This window comes from Ambystoma mexicanum, chromosome 10 (assembly GCF_040938575.1).
Source record: "Ambystoma mexicanum isolate Mex_15411 chromosome 10, UKY_AmexF1_1, whole genome shotgun sequence".
Lineage (NCBI taxonomy): Eukaryota > Metazoa > Chordata > Amphibia > Caudata > Ambystomatidae > Ambystoma > Ambystoma mexicanum.
Genome location: NC_090932.1, coordinates 491,388,356 through 491,405,072, shown reverse-complemented (window position 1 = coordinate 491,405,072; position 16,717 = coordinate 491,388,356).

Genomic DNA, 16,717 nt, shown 5'->3' with positions numbered 1-16,717 from the left:
AAAGACACCCAATGCTGTGTCACAAAAAGACACACATTCATGCAGCATGAACGACTACCCCATTGCAAAATACCACATCAAAATAGTGCCATGTCACCCAACCCCTCCCGTTCTCAGCTACCCAACACACCATGGCATGGCATGCAATGTGAATGCACAACACATGACACAAGTGTCACAAAGTGCACTGTCCCTAATGGAAACAGGCCACAGACAATATGCTCTCAGTAATCAATAAGAACCAGCACTCATGAACAAATAATTACCAGCAACACAAAACATCAGTACAGGATGAAACAGTGGCGATATATGACAGTAAAAAATTAAAGTAGTGCAAGTGTCACAACCTGACTAAGGCAGCACATCAACCCCTTCTAACTATAGAGTGTTGCTGTCAGGCAAATGTGTCAGTGTACTGCATACAACATGAACTGCATCTGCAAAGGAGATGGGCTTGTTAAGACATGAACAGGCTACATGTATATGAGGATAAAGACATGGATGCAAAAGCAAATATCAATCCACCATGCAGTGGAGAATCGAACAACAATCCCCACTAGGGGTGTACACACAGTTTTGACTACAGACTGCCCACACAACTCATGGGAGCCCAATGTCACTGTGTAAGTTACTGTCATTTGGTCACACCCTTTGCAAGCCCATGGAAAGGGGAAGCAGGAGGGGTGTGTGTGTCAGGAACCCAAGCATCTAACCCAAAGACAGGACACGCCTGCATGTGCCCAGCTGGAATACACAGTGGATGGCTATGGGAGCCACACAAAGCAACACAATGTAAACAAAAAACAATTTTTAAAAATGGCCATGTGTGGACAAGGGGGGGGCACCCAGGAGGGACGAGATACAGGGTGCACCCCAACACCCACATGCGTGGATGTTGAGAGAAAAAAAAACCTCCATGTGCTCATGGCTTGCACGGCTACGCTACAGTGGGGGAACTGTCATCGGTGTCATCACCCTCTGCTGCTACATCAGGAGTTGGCTGTGATATGGGAGGCAGACCACGCAAAGCCCTGGTATGGTCCTCCATGGCAGCAAGCATGCAGGTCTCGAAGGTTTGGTTCTGGAGGATAATGGTACAGAGATCCCCATGCAGCACCTCACGGGTAGCACGCATTTCTGCCTGCATGGCCTCGCGTGATGCCCGGATCTCCTGACGGGTTGCCTGGAGCTCAGCTGACAGTGTATGTGTCAGCTGCTCCAGCTGCTGTTCTGCCCTTGTACTCCAGGACACCTCAAGTTCACCCAGAGTATCTCTGAGGGACCTGTGTTCTAACCTTTCGCGCCTTGAAACACTTGTGTATAGGCGCGTTACAAATGCCATATCATACCTGAGGGCTTCCCTGTGGGCCTGTGACTCTACAGATATGGCTGTGCGCAGTCTCCAGTCCATCCCGACGCTCCCTGTCAGAGGCCAACATGTCATCCCTGTGTGAGTGGCAAATGGAGTCTGTTGCCTGCTGTAGTTACTCCATCTGCCTTTCAGGGGGGAGAATGGAAGTGGCTACCCTATCCATTGCCTGAGCCATCATTTCACACGATGCCCCCTGTTGTGCTGCTATAGTGTAGATGGAGTTCTCCCACACAGTATTGCCTGGTAGCGCATGGCCACCGCGTTGGCGGGCACCACACCTGTTTGGGGCAAGGCGATGTGCACCTTGCTGTGATGGCATGCCTGAAGCTGCAGGACTGCATTCCTCCTTTGATCTGCTGGCCCAGGAACAGGAGAAAATATTGTGGAGTGTGACCCTCCATCCATAACCACCACAGGCCCATAGAGGGGTCTACCCCCGGTGCAGGTGGCTTGGACAGAACAGCATCCCTGCCAGAAACACTCACCTGCGACCGCACATATGTATCAATGTCCGATTCAGCACCTGATTCATAGAGGTCTCCGGAGGTGTACCCAGAGACACCCGTGGACAGCATGGTCTGTCGGAGTAGTGGGTTTTCACCCACCACCATCCCACATTCTCCACTGGTGCCCGGTTGTGGCTGTGAGTCCTCCACGGTCTGCACCATATCCTCCTCCTCAACAGCATCAAGTGCCTCATCATCTGCAAAAACATGAAAGATAACAAATGGAAACAGGCATGAGCACCATCGCACACACACACATAGGCCTGACGAGGCAGAGATCCAGTACATAAATTACACATGTCCCACATGACAGTAACTCTGGCATTCATGCACTGTCAATTATTTGGAAGGGGAGGCAAAAAGCACACACTGATGACTGCAAGATGGAAAACCAACACATGTGCTGCATGCTAGATTGCACTGGCATCAAACATTAGCCTGTGGTATGGACAATCCACATACATGACACATGCGAGCACACAGACGGCACCTACCATAGCCATGGCAGATTTGACAAGGACACCCAGATGGTAGCAAATCAGTACTGTCACCCATCCATGTGAGATGGACATCATGAAATTAAACATGTAAATAAGACTGAGAAAATACGCATGGGCCACACGCTGCAACAAAGCCAGTGCTCACTGATGCAGTGATGGAGGGGCATGGATACATCAATGGTTGGTCACTTCGACATGAGAGGATACAATTTTCATGTTCAACATTCAAACAGGGCCCCAAAATGATAGTGTGAAGGCCATGTGTAGGTGCACATTACTCAATCAGCCTGATTGTAGAAATGTTTCCCTAATAAGTCAAGAAATGTGGGCCATTGTGTGGTGTAATCTATGACAGAATTATGTCACATTTGGGACAGTAGGCCACAAAAATGTCTGGTAAATATGCTAATCATTTCATCAGTCAGGCTGAATGAAGAGGAAAAGAGTATGAACAATGTTGTGGCAAGAGGACAGCTGAAAGCCAAGTGGATTAATCATGTGCAAAAAGTGAATTGTGGTCAGAAGGGATACTGTGAAAGGGAAACACAAGCCCGGGGAATGTTTGTGAGGGACCACATGGGTGACCCATAGCAGTCATGACTAGACAGCCTCACCTGGCACTCAATCAGAACACATCACCCAAGCAACACACACATGGATTGCACACACATGCATGGTCACTCACCGGACATTGCTTCAATATCTGGTAAGTCTCCCAGGCCTTGGATCTGATCCTCTTTGATGAAGCCTCCAGCAACAGACTCATGTTCAGTGAGTTGTTCCTCCTCTGGTGGAGACCCTCCGCCAGTCACCAGAGTAGAGGCATGATTTGAAGCCAGCTTGTTCTTTGCTCTGCGTTTCAGGTCATTCCAGCACTTAGAGCAATCATCAGCTGTGTGCTTCACAAATCCAAGGGAACTAATGTGGTCCGCGATGGTCTGCCAGTGGGCCCTACGTTGAGCAGTTGTAGTCTTGCACCCTGCAGTCACCACCATTTTGTGGCTATGGGCCGACACATAGCCCACAAGTGCACCTAGTTCGGCGTCATTGAAACTAGGCTTCCTTGACATGCCGGAGTGTATAGCCTTGTCTGGGGTCCCAGCCTGTAATGCAAGAGCACCCTTATTCTTCTTGGAAGGTGGTGCAGACCCTGAGCGGCTTACGCTGCTCTGGTTGGCAGGGGCAGAAGCGCAGGTGGACTGAGCACTGGAAGTTTCCAAAGGCACAATGACCAAAGGTCTCACTGCAGGCATTGGCTGCAGGGTGATGTTGGCAGGACCAACCTCGGTGTGATGGACTTGGACCGACACTGTCCCGGCTGGGAGACTCAGAGCTGGTGTGGATTGAGCTGCAGCTGCCCCTGCAACCTCTTCACCCTGGCTACTTGGGGCAGCAGATGACATTGCTGCCCCAGATCCATGTGGCCTGGTGACAGCAAATTTCACCGCCACACGTGGCTTAGACTTGGTGACACGGAAGTCAGCCTGGGAGTCATCCTGTGCCGGTTCTGTTGACAATATGGGCCGGTTTAACAAGGGCTGAGCTGGGATGGTGTCAGCTACATTTTCCCGAACCATTGGGGGGGGCATAGGTGTCCCTGATTGGTCCTCTACACACTGGCCTCTTGGGCCACTCTGCATATCCTGGCCATGTCCCCTACCTCGCCCACCTCTTTGAGCTCGGCCACCTTTGCCTCCCTTACTGCTTTGTCGCCTCCCAACCAAGGCACTGATGTTGTTGTGCGTATGGAAGTTGCAGTATACAATTATCCTGGGCAATTGGGGTGAAAGGGGTAGGGTACAAGATGGAATTCATACACTAGTGCTCTCGAAAGGCTGTCTGTGACCCCTGAGGTAAGATGACGGCTTACGCAATGCACAGGCACCCCAAAAACAATATTTAACATGCACGCAACCCCTGGGAGAGCATGTGTGTGGAAAAATGAACCTGACTACGCTGTGGCACTCAGAAACACAAAAATAAGCATACGCATGGTACACGCAGCCTACAATGACCTCTGAATGGGTATGCAGCACATGGGGGCAACCACAGTTGGAAAATACGTGCGCAACTCACCGTCTGCCTGGAAAAAGAACGTGAAAAAGACGCGCGTGTGCGCGTTTGCAACACCCCCGCCAAAAGAAGAATTGAGCGCTGTCTGAGTAAAGAGGGAGTAGGAAGTGGAACCGGTGTGAAGTTATCGTGTGTGAACTGACAAGAAGTACAAGAATCACCCGCTTGCTCTCCACAAAAAGCATGTACAAGAAAATGGCGTCCTACACGTACCTTTTAAGCCAGCCCACATGTGCAACGTCACTTATGCGTGTACGCGCTAAGGCCCTTTCCTCCAATTGCACGCAGTCACACCCGGACATACAGTTTTTGCACGTGTACAATCAACATGCACCTCTGTTGAGGGAAACGCCCTTGCGCGTCACATCACAGACGCGCTTATGCACTAAGGGCCTTTCCTCGAATTACACACTGACATTCAGTTTGTTCACGTGCAAAATCACTCCGTATCAGGCTGGCCACACAACAACACACAGAAGACCACGCTCCTGTCCAGAAGGCCATTTTCCTGCCCCCCAGAGCCCGAGCATGCTCCCACCTGCCATCTGCTGCTGCCTGCCTGTCTGCTGCCCACGTGCCCTGCTATTTGGCGCATGCATGTCAGCCATCTGCAGGGGTGCAGTTGTTGTGACCCCCCCTGCTGGAACTGAAGATTCCTGACTGGGATACCATCGCTCCACAGCCCAGACCCAGGACCCAGTTGCCCACCCACACCTGCCTCTGGGGTTGCCATGTCGGACACAACACCATCTGGCATCACTGGCAACCCCCAGCCAGAGAGGCAGAGGGCTACCAGCTCAGTGCCAGTGAAGTTGGTATCCTGGTGGAGCAAGTCCTGGGGCAGTATGATGCCCTCTTTGGATGTTTACGTGCCGACAATGATGGACGGAAGAGGATCTGGATGGATATCGTGACTGCCATCAACAAGGAGGGTTGTGGCAGTCCGCAACATTCAACACGTCTGGAAGCGCTGGGAGGACTTCAGGTCCAGGACCCTCAACAAGGCCCGGCACCTCTTGAAGGCAGCGGATGACAAGGGGTGCCGGGTCCGCATAACCAACCAAATGAGGATCCTGGACCGTATACGCCCAGCGCTCCACCTCCAGGTCCTTGAGAGGCAGACCCGTCTGGAGTCGAGCGGTAAGTGTACATGTGTACGGATTGGATGCTGTGCATGTTGAGGTTTGGCAGGAGTGTGCAGGTTGTACATATGTCTGTGTAGGGTCATGTATGCATGTGTATGTACAGGTAAATGAGCCTGCTGCATGTGTGTCCTCTCTTGTGTGAGACACATCTATGGTGTATGTCTTGGTAAGCATGCTTGGCAAATGCAGGTGTGGTTGCACACATTTTTGAAATCCTGTGTATGTACTGTGGCATGGTTGTGGTGTCACACATGGATGCTGCTTCCACCTACATGTATCTGCACTATGTACATTTGCATGTGTGTGTATTTGACAAGTGGGCAACTGTGATACACCATGGATGCATGTGACACTGACATGTAGGAGGCTGATTGCCAGATGTGACATGGATGGGGATGTTGTCACAGCGACAGGCGGTGAAGATGTACAGATGCATGTATGTCTGGTGGCTTGTGTGCATGTGTTATGCACTCCCCGTGTTGCATGTGACGTCAGGCTCACCTTCGGCAGCTCATGCTGTTGTTTGTGTATGGATGGTGCTGTCTGGGGCAACATTCCTGTTGATGTGCTCATGTGTGTGAATTGAAATGACATGTGTTTTGGGGAGTGTGATGCCATGTTTGATGTTTGACACTGCCACTCATGTACAACTGTCATGTGTGTATCAGACCATTGTACAGTGCCCTGATGCCTGTGTTCTATCTCTCCCTGTCTGCAGCGTCAACTGATGACGAGGGTGGAGACGGTGCTGTGGAGCAAAGCAGCAGGGATCGCACCGCCAGCAGAGACGCAAGGCCCAGCTCACCTCCCATGTTGTCATCTCGTCGGGGAGTGAGGAATCTGGTGCTGCGTCCGTGGCCGCAGCTGCCGAGGGTAGGTCCAGGAGGTGGAGGTTGGAGGTGGACTCCTCGGCAGCAGAAGGGGCAGCTGAGACCCCACAGGGTCCGATGGAGGAAGATGGCACGGAGCAATCCCGTTTGGTGGGGGGTTTGGTTGAGGAGGAGGCTGTGGATGGGACACAAACAGGGTCTGGAGGGGGGGATTCCACTGGTGCTAGTGGTGCAGTCCAGGGACAGGGACAGGAGGCAGCACAGGCCGCCACAGAGGTGCCTGTGTGTAATCCTGTCCCCGGTCCTGTGACTACATCATTCCACACCAGCAGGGATGCCTACGTCCAGACCCGTTTTCAGGGAGGGGATGAGCGTACAACAACTGGCCTTCCTCTCCCTGTGGACGTGGCAATCCGGGACCGGGTTGAGCCTGTCCTGGCTGGGATGGCGTTGCGTCAACGGGGCATGCAAGGTGAACTGCAGTGTTTTTGTGAAGACACTGCACGTCATCTCGGATGCCTCTTTGACTGCATTGACCTACTGGGACGGGTCAGCAGGACTGGATTCCTCCGTCTGCTGGACCTTCTTCCGACCCCCTCCTCACCTGAACCCCGTATGCGCCAGTCGTACTCCGTGCCATCTTCCGGCCCATGTATCACCTGGGTACCCAGTGGAGCTGCATCTGACCCAGCGGCCAGGCTGGTGGAGGACACATCCCTGCCACAGTCGGGAGTCGGATGTCCAGCAAGGGTGGCCACACCAACAACTGCACCCCAGCAGGAGGAGGATGTGCACGCATCAAGAGCCAGGGTACAGGCACAGCAGCAGCAGGCTCAAGGTGGGAGCGATGATGGCTCAGGGCCATCAACATCAGAGGGGCAGGCATCGGCCGGAGGGCAGGAGGACCCTGGATTGGGAGTGTCTTCTGTGTGGCAGCGGGTGGGCCAGCACATAGATGCGGTGCAGCGGCGGGCGGAAGAGGCACGGCTCACTATGGTCAGGGCGGGGAACTCCATGCGCAGGGCGCTGAGGCGGGCCGAGTGCCTCGAGGCAATTTGCAGGGAGTTGGAGTTGGACATGGCGTCATCCCTGCGAAACCTCGGGGCCATGGAACAGGCTTGCCTCCAGGACATAGAACAGGAGTTCGATGATGCCCTGGTCCGGGAAATCGGCAAGTGAGCCGTATGACTTGCCCACCGCCATTACATATAGTTAGTTAGTTAGGTTTAATTTATGTTTTTCTTTAATTTGGGACGGTTGGACTATGCCCCACCTTTTTGTAGATAGTCCTTCATTAGGTAGTATTTTTTGTAGGTTTCATTTCAATGGTTGGGCTCATGGACCCTGGATTTGTTATTTGTATATAGTTGAACAGTGGATTTATCGTAATTTTTATTTTATTTTTCACCATGGAGCAATGGATTTCACTTATTTCTTTCCCTTTGGATTTGCTTTGATGGACAGTGACTTTGGACACATTTTCATTTGGATTTAGTTGGATTCTGATTTCATATTTTTTTTCATTTTGGAACATGCTGCATTTTATTTCTTATTTCTATTATTGTGTGTTTTCATTTCATTCACTTAATTTTGTGTTGAATACATTTTTGTTTCATACTTCAATTTGTGGTATTCTCTCATTGGTTTCATGCATGTCACAATGTAGGTTTTCACATTCACTGGCCCCATTGTGTGTGTGTGTGATGGACATGTGTTGATGTACATACATGCCATTTGGGTTGTTTCATGTTATGGGCATTTCAATGTGAGGTGGATGTAATAATTGGTTGGTTCTTTGGGCAGGGGTGGCCTGTGTTGGGATTTGGGTGGCCATGAAGGCCATGATTGTGGATCATGATGACGTGTTGGGTGGGGACATGAGTCAGGGCCTGCTGGCAGGTGCCCCTCACTGATGGGTGGTTGGGGGTGCAGAGGGACATGAGTTGGGGACTGCTGGCAGGTGCCCCTCACTGCTGGGTGGGTGGGGGCGCATGGGGACATGAGTTGGGGCCTGCTGGCAGGTGCCCCTCACTGCCGGGTGGGTGGGGGTGCAGGGGAACATGAGTCGGGGCCTGCTGGCAGGTGCCTGTCACTGCTGGGTGGGTGGGGGTGCAGGGAGACATGATTTGGGGCCTGGTGGCTGGTGCCCCTCACTGCTGGGTGGGTGAGGGTGCAGGGGGACATGAGTCAGGGCCTGCTGGCAGTGCCCCTCACTGCTGGGTGGGAGAGGGTGCAGGGGGACATGAGTCGGGGACCACTGGTGCATGCTGACATGTGGGCTGGCTGGGGGGCATGCCCAGGGTGGATGGGCTACCTGCGGGGCATTCCCAAGGTGGATGGGCTGCCTGCGGGACATGGCCTGGGGTGCAGGGTAGTCCCCTGTGGTGTGGCTGCCCGCAGGGCCTGGGGAGGGGGGAGAGGGCACACCTGGGAGGTCCCACACTGCCAATTCGCGTGTGATACTTCCTGCACAGCCCCAAGATACACATACCCCACTCACCCAAGGCCTATCGCATGTCATTCTCCCCGCGCACCCCTCAGAATACACGTACCCTGCTCCCACAAGGCCTATTGCGTGTGATACTCCCCGCGCACCCCTCAGAATACACGTACCCCACTCGCACAAGGCCTATCACGTGTGATTCTCCCTGCGCACCCCTCAGAATACACGTAGCCCGTTCCCACAAGGCCTATTGCGTGTGATACTCCCCGTGCATCCCTCAGAATACACGTACCCCGCTCGCACAAGGCCTATCGCGTGTGATACTCCCGTGCACCCCCAAAATACACGTACCCCACTTGCACAAGGCCTATCGCGTGTGATACTCCCCGCGCACCCCTCAGGATACGCGTATCCCGCTCCCACAAGGCCTATCACGTGTGATACTCCCTGTGCACCCCTCAGAATACACGTACCCCACTTGCACAAGGCCTATCCGGTGTGATACTCCCCGTGCACCCCTCAGAATACACGTACCCCGCTCGCTCAACGAAATCGCGTGTAATGCTCTCTGCGCACCCCCAAAATACACGTACCCCACTCACACAAGGCCTATCGCGTATGATACTCCCCGCGCACCCCTCAGAATACACGTACCCCGCTCCCACAAGGCCTATCGCGTGTGATACTCCCCGTGCACCCCTCAAAATACATGTACCCCACTCGCACAAGGCCTATCGCGTGTGATACACCCTGCGCACCCCTCAGAATACACGTACCCCGCTCCCACAAGGCCTATCGCGTGTGATACTCCCCATGCACCCCTCAGAATACACGTACTCCACTCGCACAAGGCCTATCGCGTGTGATACTCCCCTCGGACCCCTCAGAATACATGTACCCCGCTCCCACAAGGCCTATCACGTGTGATACTCCCCGCGCACCCCTCAAAATACATGTACCCCACTCGCACAAGGCCTATCGCGTGTGATACTCCCCACGCACCCCTCAGAATACAAGTACCCCGCTCGCACAAGGCCTATTGCGTGTGATACACCCCGCGCACCCCTCAGAATACACGTTCCCGCTCGCACAAGGCCTATCGTGTGTGATACTCGCTGCACACCCCTCAAAATACACGTACCCCGCTCGCCCAAGCCCTATCGTGTGTGACAGTTCCCGCGCACCGCCCAATTGCACTGTCCCAGCACTGTGAACTGGTGCAGTGTTAGCGCGGCCCTTTGCGCTGAATTGGGGATTTCAATGCCTTATCCTTGCGCAAGAGGCGTTCTTGGGGGCGTAACTGGCGCTGCGGGATGTTCTCTGCGCCAGCGCTCAAAATGGCTTTGATATTCCATGAATACGCTTTGCGCCAAAATGCTGTTTAGCGCACACGGCTGTCGCACGCTACCTCTCTGCGCTGCTCGCGTGCGCTGCCTCTGCGCTGAAATCTATGAATTACCCTATAAGTCCTCCTCTACTCTGTGCCACTATAATCGTGTTTCTGCAAGGTGTGAAAGGTTGGCAGATGACTGGATACGCGCTTGTTCTCGCCAAAGATAAAGGATGGACAAAGTACAGGTCATGGTGTCATGGAGAGACCCGTATAGAGATTTTTCAGTTTGCAGCATGTGTTTTAACAGGTCAACTATTGACATTTTCGGGATTTTATGGGATTTGCAGTGCTTTGCTTGTGTGCTTTTTTGTTAAAAGGTAAAGAAAGTGAAAAACAATACCCATCTCCTTGTCTTTAATAGAATCAGAACTCTCTTGCACTAATCAAGCAACATGAATTCCTATTGGCATTGTAGGGACTTCGAAGTAATCTAACAAATCTTGCCAGCGTTTCTTTTGAAATTAATCAATGAAACGCTGAAATTGGATTTGGTTGACAGAAGCCAGTGAGGCACTAATGCACAATAAAACTGTGAAATCAGACCACTGAACTTCAAATTGACTGAAGGTAGAAGAATAAGGAAAACAAGAAGGTTACATTTCTTATGGATTATTTAGGGATGTGTATTAGATATGATTAAGTGGCAATACGTGTTCTTTAAACATTCAAAATACTTTAAAGTGTTAATTGCCTCAATCTAGATTAAAGTGTTCTAGGTCAAAAATGATTCCCATGCGTACAGGAAGGCATGAATCCGGTCATCTTTCCTGAAACACAGACTGCACTTTCATGGAATAAAGTGTATCGGTGCAATAGGAAGAGATCAATCTTCACACAAGGCATTTGAAGGATGACTAGAAGACAGAATAAGCAGAAGAAGTTTGAAGACAAGCCTGCACATTTACTACTGAAGCATGTCCAAAGGTATTGATACAGTTTGATGGGAAATCAGAAAGCCATATGGAATAAGCACGTTGCAAATATGGTAAGTTTGGTAATTGGGTTAATTTTGTGTTGTGGTCAGAGTGTCCTGTTTTGCCACAAGACATCCAGCTTGTGGGACAAAATCAGGAAATTAACTAAAGTGCATGAATGGAAGCAAATCAAATATTTGGAAATGGGCGGTAGAGTTGGAGTTAAGTCTTGGCGATCCTCCTCTCACGTAAAATAGTAAAGGAAGTGGTTAAATGACATTGCAGTGAAAAGAAGTACAGATTGTAAATCGTCCCGCACTTGGAATCTGTTCTGATGGAAAAGGAGAGGAGCTAAAGAACTGAGATAAATGACACTTACGGGCCGATTCACACAGATTCTCACTGGATCGCCGATTCACACAGATTCTCACTGGATCGAATCAGGAGATGCAATATGATACTGCTTCCTCATACCTGATACACAAAGTCATAAACTAAATAAAACCGGGGGCTGCCATTAGAATTTCTGAGAAGCCCTTGAGCAAATATTTGTGAATCTTATTTGCACATGAGCATTTCACAGATGAATGGTCCAAGTAACTCCAGATTGCTTCTACTTTGAGACTTTGTGAATGAGGTTTATGATAGGAGGAGTACATCTGAGATGTTCAGGGCACCCACTTACTTTCTTGAGGGCAAATCTTTGAAACTAAGACCTTCATTTTCTCTTTGTAACAGTAGTGGTGTCAACTATAATTCTGCAGTAAAATATGTGTAATAAACATGCATGAAACTGCTCCATCAAGCTCCTAAACAACTAAAGAGAAGATGCCATTTGCTCACCATGCTCATACAAAAATGCACTATAACAAAAACCAATATAGCATGCCTCCTTCAAATCTGCAACTGTCTTACCCTTATTCAATAAACCCTCTACTGACCCAAATGTCCCAGCAAACTAGCCCAGTTTCTCTCCTTCCCCATTATTCAAACACCCTTGAGTGGTTTGTCTTCAACTGGATCACAAAGTGTATTGAGGATAAAGGCCTTGGCTTCCGAACTAAACACTCCACCGAGACTGCACTCATGCACGTCTCCAACTTCTCTCTAATGCTCACCACTCCGAAGTCTCTTCTATATTCATCCATTTGGACCTTTCTACCACTTTTGACACTGTCGACCACTCCTCTCTCCTCCTCACTCAACTCCAGGATCTTGGGTTTCGCAAATTGGCTCTTGCCTGGACTGCCTCCTACACAGAGGGTCAATCTTTTAAAATCTCTTGGAACTCGCAAACCTCTGAGCCCACCTCTCCCCCTGTTGGCATCGCCCAAGGATCATAGAGAGTTAGTGGAGGGTAGAAGGTTGACCCATCACCGCCGCCCAGGTTGTGGAATCGCTGCTGTGAACATGTAGCTTAGCTGCTGATCAATTAGTCAACATATATATTGACTACTGTTATGCATTTCGGGCTACCTACAGCGTTGGTCAGTTCTGGAAGCAAAAAGGATCCCCTATCAAAAATAGCGAGTATGGCAAAGCTCTCCTACATGTGGTTATGTTACCTGAGAGAATAGCCATTCTGAAGTGTGCCGCACACCAGCCCCTAGATGATGAAGCCAGTGTCAGCAATGATTTTGCAGACAAACCAACCAAATGGTAAGCTCTATTTGAATCAGAAGATTAATATATGTTTCCCAGTTAAGATCAGTGTTGTCCCCTGACCCATACAGTAACCTGGAAGATGTAGTCCAAATGCAAGAAAATGCACCCTCTAGTGATAAAGACAATGGAAAAATGAAGGGGTGTCAATTAAAAGATGACTCTTTGTGGATAGATGACCAGAGTCGACTAGCGGCATTCAAGATATTACTACCACACTGTGTTAGGATATACCATGGCAGGCTCATGCAGGAAGAGAAGGGATGGCTATGCCAATGAGCAATTCATGGTTTGAATCTGAATTTTCTAGAATGGCTAATGACTATGTTAAGTGTTGTACCATCTGCCACCAAAATTACATCGGGAAAGCAGTACCAGCCACCCAAGGACCCCACGTTCCACCTTGTGGCCCATTTGTAGGCCTGCACAAAGATGTGTTCCAGCTTCCTTGATGAAATAACTGGCTGTACCTTCTTGTTATTCTGAACCTGTTCACTGGGTGGGTGGAGACGTAACCTTTATGGGGGACAATGCTGCAAGTGTCATGAAAATACTTTTAGGGCCTTTGTTTAGGTTTAGAGTACCTGATAGCATAAACAGCGATCAGAGCTCCTATTTTAAAAGGTGTGGTAAATCACGTCTACCCACTTTGAAAATGCTGAGCATTGAGGATGGCAAAGATACTGAAAAGAGGGGATTGGTCTGGGAGGGATTGCTTCAATAGAAGGAAGAAATTCAAATGCATTTTTCTCTGCTGTCACATCATGACGTCACCCTTGTACTCCTAGTGTTTATTATTTTTTCTTTAATCTTAGGTATGGGTAACATGTGGCCCTACTTGCACCTGGCATTGCTGGTTGCTCTAATCTGGACTGGGCATGTGTGCCTTGGAAGCTGACTTTGATCATTTGGCCTGCCTTGTGTGCCTTTGTCAAGGCCATTAGCTTTGTGACAACAGACTGTGCTGGACTAAATCAACTCTAACAATGGACTGTTCATTTGTGCCCAAACCTGCCAGAGGGATGGAGGCCCTATGCCCTTTGCATGTGATCGAAAGAGCGTATGCACTGTCATGATGCCCCAGAAGAGATTTGTCATGTAATATCTTATGGACATGGACATAAGTATCCCTCACATTTCACTTGGCAGATTGGGACCTACTAGAAGAGGGTTACCCAATTTCTGTCGAGTGTGTTGGATGAGGTATGAATGTTCATATAAAAATGAATATTTTTTTATGGAACAAAAATGGGGTCTTCATTTATAAATTCTTTGTTGGTATAAGGAGTGTTGACAACCAGTTCACAGTCGTAGTTTTTGAATATACATGTGAAACCATGGGTTACATTTACTTGGCTATGTTATCCAATATTTTTACTGTGTTCATCACCATAGTCATAATACGGCACCTGGCCTTCTCTGAAAGGTGCCATTATGTGACCCTGCCTGTGTGTAGCCAGACCTTAGTTTCTAGAAAGGAATTTGTGGTTTAGGGAGGAGGTGATAGGAAAGAGAAATTAGATGTTAAAATAAAAATCAGAGAGGAAAAACAATAAATCGTGGGCGAATATGGTTGTTGAAGTAGGGATGCAAGTTTCTCAAATGTGATAAGTTGATGATAGGTATGAGTATGAAACTTAGGGCGGCCCAGCTCGGTTTAGAGCAGAGGTTTATTGTTATGGCAATGTCTAGAACCGATGCATCATGGTACTAAATGTTGTTAGTTAGCTATGGTTTAACAAGATTACACTTGTCCTTGAATATAGTGAGAAATCACTGTGCATTTCACACTAAAATGTTAAAACATTCTATTTGGAATCAGCTCCTCTTAATTGCTTCCCCTCACAGTTCCACCCATTCTAGGGACTTGGCGAAGAAATGATTCTGGAGGGCATGTATATAATTTCATTGGGGCTTCGCATACTCACATTTTGCTGATTATATTAAGGCACAGAGCGAGGGTGGATCCTCACAGCCTCCAGGTTCTCTCCCTAATCAGAAGGGTGCCTCTGCTCTCCACTCTATCTTCCCCTGGGAAATCAGGTCAGCCTCAGGGAAATCAGGTCTCAAGCCAGATAAAATCTGCTTAGGGTTGCCTCCTGGGCAACATCCATGGTCTCTCTCTCATCCATCAGGATGTGATCCTACTTCAGCGATCATTCAGTTAAATAGAGATTCATGTTTCTGCAGCCTTCAGAGGCCCATAGCTCTCTCTTCTTCCTGTGGGGTTATGCTTATTTAAGCTCTACTTTTTTGCCATAAGACAACGCATTTTCTGATTGGTCAAATCTTCACATTGGCTGTCTTAACAGGTTGACAATCCCAGAGAATACACCCTTCTTTTATTAAGTCAAACATATTTTGAACATGTCAAAGAAGTGTATTCTGAATCATATTTCACCCTTAATTTCCAACAGAATCTTTTCCCATCAATGTTAATGACTTAATTAGCGTTGTGACTGTGCTACTGGTGTAATAACAATGTCTTAACCAGGTCTGTCTTCAGCTGCTCGATTTATATGCACCATGCATGTCCTTCACTGAAGTCATGTTAAAACAAGTTTTGGTAAAGCCAATAGTTTTGGCTTGTGTATAAGTGTTAGGCATTTGCCAGGCACTGCTATTATATGCCCAGGGTCTCATTTTACATCTGCTACCATCGCTGGCCAGTTAATAACACTATAGCAGTAGCTGGCAAATGCCTTTCCCATGCCTACACAAAAGCCACAAGTATTGGCATTTACAACGCTTGTTTTAAAATATCACCACAGCTGTTCTGTAATGACCATATTAAATCATATGCATGAAGCCTTCATGTATGTGATTTAAAGTTACAATTAATAGCATAGATAGGTAGTGGCACCAGCGTCATGAATGTGATTTAAAGTGACCATTACTGGCATAGAAAATGGCTCTTATCTATGCCAGTAATGGTCACATTGCATCACATGCATGAGGCTGGTGCCACAACTTATCTTTGGCAGTAATGGTCACTTTAAATCATATGCATGAAGCCCTTCAGCCTTCATAAATGTGATTTAAGGTGACATTAGTGGCATAGGTAGGTTGTCCCATCTATGCCAGTAATTGTCACTTCAAATCATGTGCATGGCACACTTCAATTTTTATGCATGCAATATAAAGTGACCATTACTGGCATAGATAGGTTGCAGACAGGGCCAGGTCATCCATAATAAACAAGGGGGTGCTGACCCAGTAAAATCATTGCTCATCAAGAGGGGGCCTTGCAAGCCCATGTGTGATACCTCAGCTGATTGTTGCAGCTAAAGAAGTGCTAGTCGGTTGGCTTGAACTGTCAAAGGGACACATGCTTTCCCTTTGATAGTTTGTACCCCAACCATGCATGTAGAAAGGGCAATGCAAGGCCAGGGGTGTTTTGCTTCCCCATCCTTGCATGGTCCATTGGGGATGCAGACTGGGGTATATTTCATGTGTGAGTTGGCACTCATGAACCTCCCTGCACATACAAATAGAGCGGCGCCTGCAACACCAGCACTCAGTCTCCTGTCTCCAGCAAAGGAACCAGGAAGCACACTTGTGCAGGTAAGATATTATGTTGTATGTATTGTCTGTGTGAATAAGTGCACGTATGAATGAGTGTGTGAATGTTATGCATGAATGTGTTGTGTGAATGTGTATGTGAGTTTGTTTGTTTGTTGTTTGTTTGTTTATTCATTTATAATGTGCACCAGACCCAGGGGTATCAAGGCGCAGCAGCTACAGAAAATGCAAGTCTTAAGTTAACAAGTTACAGAATATGAGCAGGAAAGGTACAGATACATGACAGGCAAAGGTGAAAAAGTACATAGATGAAAAAATACAGATGTAGTGCAAGGGTGCAGGTGTATATACAGATAT